Source organism: Nycticebus coucang, chromosome 8, assembly GCF_027406575.1.
Source record: "Nycticebus coucang isolate mNycCou1 chromosome 8, mNycCou1.pri, whole genome shotgun sequence".
NCBI lineage: Eukaryota > Metazoa > Chordata > Mammalia > Primates > Lorisidae > Nycticebus > Nycticebus coucang.
Window position 1 is genome coordinate 87408573 of NC_069787.1, and position 4999 is coordinate 87413571.

Consider the following 4999-nt stretch of genomic DNA (forward strand, 5'->3'; position numbering starts at 1 on the left):
CTCTTCAAGTCCCTTGACAGCCTGCAATGGGATCACTTGTTCTTTTCTTGCTTATACGTTTGAGTTCTCTGTGGATTCTGGTTATTAAACCTTTGTCAGAGACATAACCTGCAAATATCTTCTCCCATTCTGATGGCTGTCTGCTTGCTTTACTTACTGTGTTCTTGGCTGTGCAGAAGATTTTAGTTTGATCAGGTCCCAGTAGTGTATTTTTGAAGCTGCTTCAATTGCCTGGGGGGGGTCCTCCTCATAAAATACTCACCCAGACCAATTTCTTCAAGAGTTTTCTCTGCACTCTCTTCTAGTATTTTTATAGTTTCATGTCTTAAGTTTAAATCTTTAATCCAGTGAGAGTCTATCTTAGTTAATGGTGAAAGGTGTGGGTCCAGTTTCAGTCTTCTACAGGTTGCCAGCCTGTTCACCCAACACCATTTGTTAAATAGGGAATCATTTCCCCAGTGAATGTTTTTAATTGGCTTGTCAAAGATCAAATAATGGTAAGTAACTGAGTTCATCTCTCTCTCTCTTTTTTTTTTTTTTTGCCTCAAAAAGTGACATTTATTCAAAGAAAAAAAAATAAAAAGAAAATGACAAGATGTCTATCCCTTGGCTCCCTTCCTCCCCCCTCCTGCTGCTCCTCAGCCCCCCAGGATTGAACCCTGGCTGGGGCTGGGTAGCAGGACAGCCCCTCTAAGATGAGGTCTGCAACATTGAGGGGCATCTCCTCGATGGAGGTATTGTAGAAGATCTCAATGTCCCTAAGAGTCCTCTTGTCTTCTTCTGTCAGCATGTTGATAGCCACACCCTTATGGCCAAACTGTCCACCACAACCGATTCTGTGGATATAGTTTCCTCTGTTGGTAGGAAGATCATAGTTGATGACTAAAGAAACCTGCTGCACATCTATGCCTCTGGCCAGCAGGTCAGTGGTAATCAATACTCGGCTAGAGCCAGAACAGAACTCTCTCATGACTACATCTCCTTCCTTTTGGTCCATATCTCCATGCATGGCAGACACAGTGAAATCTTGGGTTTGCATCTTCTCAGTGAGCCAATCAACCTTTCTCCGGGTGTTGATAAAGATGACTGCCTGGGTGATGGTCAGGGTTTCATACAAGTCACACAGTGTGTCCAGCTTCCACATTGATGTAGAATTGGCGAATACCTTCCAGGGTCAACTCTTCCTTCTTGACAAGAATCCAAATAGGGTCCCTCATGAACTTCTTGGTCACCTAAAGCACATCAGAAGGCATTGTAGCTGACAGAAAAACCACCTGGGTGTTGCTGTTGAGCTTTTGGAATATGTCATAGATCTGGTCCTTAAATCCACGGCTTAACATTTCACCAGCTTCATCCAGTCCAAACATCTTGATGTATTTGGGAGACAGATATCTCCCATTAAGCATATCAAACATTGGCCAGGGGTACCCAAGATATGGGGAGCTTCGATTTGCAGTTTTTGCACTTCAACATGAACGTTGGTGCACCCAATGCAGGCATGACAGGAGGCACCCATGTAATCTCCTAATGCCATGACCACCTTCTGTATCTGCTGAGCCAATTCTCCAGTGGGTGCTAAGACTAAGGCCTGAGTTTAGATCCAATTCAATCTGCTGCAAAATCGAGATAGCAAATGTAGCTGTTTTCCCAGTCTCAGATTGGGCTTTAGCGATCACATCATAGCCCTTGATACAAGGAAGAATGGCTCGCTGCTGGATGGCAGAGGGCTTCTCAAAACCATAGGCATAGACACTACGGAGGAGGGACTCCAAGAGATTTATGTCACCAAAGCTGTCAACAATCTCATTCCAGTTACTCTCGATGATGCCTTCGGGCTCCATCCCATCAGGTCCATAGTCTCTGGATTGGGAATCCTGGCTCGCAGACATGATCCTCCTGGGTTCATCTCTTGGTTCTCTATTCTGTTCCATACATCTGCCTCTCTGTTTTTGTGCCAGTACCATGCTGTTTTGATTACTATCAATTTATACTATACTCTAAGGTCTGCTAGCGTGATTCCTCCTGCTTTGTTTTTATTTCTGAGTAATGCCTTGGGTATTCGAGGTTTTTTTTCTGATTCCATATAAAACGAAGTATTATTTTTTCAACATCTTTAAAGTGTGACAATGGAGCTTTAATAGGGATTGCATTAAAATTATATATTACTTTGGGTAGTATGGACATTTTAACAATGTTGATTCTTCCCAGCCATGAGCATGGTATGTTTTTCCATCTGTTAACATTTTCAGCTATTTCTTTTCTTAGAGTTTCATAGTTCTCTTTATAGAGATCTTTTGCATCCTTTGTTAGATAAACTCCCAAATATTTCATCTTCTTTGGCATTACTGTGAATAGAATAGAGTCCTTAACTATTTTTCAGTTTCACTATTGTTGGTATATATAAAGGCTACAGATTTATGAATGTTGATTTTGTAACCTGAGATGCTGCTGTATTCCTTGATCACTTCTAAGAGTTTTGCAGTAGAATCCCTGGTGTTTTCCAGATATACAATCATATCATCTGTGAAGAGCGAAAGTTTGATCTCTTCTGACCATATATGGATACCATTGATCGCCTTTTCTTCCCTAATTGCGATGGCTAAAAATTCCATTACAATGTTAAAGAGCAGTGGAGACAATAGGCAGCCTTGTCTGGTTCCTGATCTGACTGGAAATGATTTCAATTTAACTCCATTCAATACGACATTGGCTGTGGGTTTGCTGTAAATGGCCTCTATCAGTTTAAGAAATGTCCCTTCTAGAGGTGGAGCAAGATGGTGGCCAAGTAACAGCTTCCTTGCATCTGGGCACCATGAGTCTGGGGAGATAGGACTCCAGGCATCTCTGGCTGGTGGGATCTGCCTATCATCACCCCTGTGAGGATACAGGGAGTCAACGAGAGACTTCTGAACCCCAAGAGGAGTACTAAAACAGTGGAAAAATGGCAAGTGGTCGCATGTGTTCAATCTGTCTAAACCCACCCACAACTGTAAGTTCAGTAGCATCGAGACTGCAAACCAGAAAGGCCTTACCTGTGAACTGTTTTGGTGACTTTGGACTTGGCACTCAGTTGAACTGCCTTGGGGAGAGCCTGAGTGGGAATGAGGAGAACTTTGGCCGTTGTCTAGGGCCCCAGTCTGAGCCGCTGAGCCAGACAGAGCTAATAGCGTTTGGCTGTGGGTCACAGGGAGCCATTGTGAGCGATCTGCCCCAGCAAGCTCCGCCCTCAGGGTCACAGAGCTAGAATCGGGTGGGAGCTGGTAACCCAGCAACCAAGTAGCCTAAGGGTGGGGTCTGAGCTGCCTTGCAGCCCTAACCCTCAGGGGCAGAGTGAGACCACTTTTGGCACACTGGGTAAGTGGATAGACACTTCAGCAGTGATTCCAGTGACAAGCACTTTCCTGGGAAAGCTTCTTCTCAGCAAGTTTACAAGTTCAAAGTGCCTTTTAAGTGGGCTGAAGAGAGATTTAGGGTATCTACCTGCTGGGGTTTGAGAAATCAGCAGCATCCAGTCGTATCAGAACTGTGATTAACATCTCATACCCCAGAAGACCACGTGTTGCCCAGACAATATTCAATAACATATACATACTGCTTTGTTTTTGGTTGTGTTTTTTTTTTTTTGTTTGTTTGTTTTTTTTTTGGTTTGGTTGTTTTTTTGTTTATTTTGATGTTGTTGATGTTGTTTTGTATTTTAATTTCAACCTTTACCATACAGATCCTTTTTCTTTCTCAATTTTTCTAGTTTAATTATAATTTCCCATTGCTGCCTTTTTCAATAACTAGAACGTCATTTTTGCTAGTGTTTCTACCGCTATTATTTGGTTTTTCACCCAATTTTATCCTGTAAAGTTTTCTGTTTGCTTGTTTTGGTTTGATTTATAGCATTTTTGTCTTTCCTCTCTACTTGGTGGAGGTGCGGTACTGTGTCTGATCAGGTTAGCAAAGAGCTGCTGACCTCAAGGGAACCACCCAACTGGGCACCCCCAGAAGATGGGTTTTTTTTAAGGTTGTGTCAAAGTACCCTACTGTATACCTATATTGCTCTGTCTCCCTCTTTCTGTGCCTCTCTTCTTTTTGTCAATATTCCTTCTACCCACCCCCTCTCCTTTCTCTATTTTTATTTTTTTTTCTTATCACTCGGTCCTCCTTTCTTTCATCCCTTTTTTGCTCTTCAACCTTCTCACCCTTCTGGTCCTGCAATCCTTAGTCCACAGGCTCGAGAACTTAAAGAGCAAGAGGAAGTGAAAGGAAAATTAGGGCAAGGAAACAGATAAAAGAAATCACTCATGAGGAAGAATCAGAAGAAAACTCCAGGCAACATGAAGAGCCAGTCCAGAACAACCCCGCCAAGGGACCATGAGATAGCTACTGCAGATGATTCCACCAGTATAGAAATGTTAGGAATAACAGAAAGGGAATTTAGATACACATGATGAAAACAATGAAGGAAATGATGGAAACAATGAAGGAAACTGCTAATAAAGTGGAAAATAACCAAAAGGAAATCCAAAAACAGAATCAAATAAGAGATGAACGATATGAAGAATATAAAAAGGATGTAGCAGAGCTGAAGGAACTGAAACAGTCAATTAGGGAACTTAAAGATGCAATGGAAAGTATCAGCAACAGGTTAGACCATGCAGAAGAAAGAAATTCAGAGGTAGGAGACAAAGTTCTTGAGATAACTCAGATAGTAAAAGAGGCATAAAAGAAGAGAGAGAAAGCAGAACGTTCACTGTCGGAATTATGGGACTTTATGAAGCGTTCCAACATACGAGTTATAGGAATCCCAGAATGGGAAGAAGAATGCCCCAGAGGAATGGAAGCCATACTAGAGAATATTATAAAAGAAAATTTCCCAAACATCACCAAAGATTCTGACACACTGCTTTCAGAGGGATATCGGACCCCAGGTCACCTCACCTCTAACCGAGCTTCTCCAAGACACATTGTGATGAACCTGTCCAAAGTAAAGACAAAAGAAAAGATTATGCAA

At 42.2% G+C, this 4999-nt stretch overlaps 1 pseudogene across 1 annotated transcript; it reads right to left on the reverse strand.

Annotated features, from left to right (window-relative positions):
* Nucleotides 1-537: 537 nt before the first annotated feature.
* LOC128592628 (eukaryotic initiation factor 4A-I-like) lies at nucleotides 538-1889 on the reverse strand (annotated as a pseudogene). The gene has a single exon (XR_008381952.1). The product of XR_008381952.1 is annotated as a eukaryotic initiation factor 4A-I-like (transcript).
* Between the last annotated feature and the right edge of the window lie 3110 nt (nucleotides 1890-4999).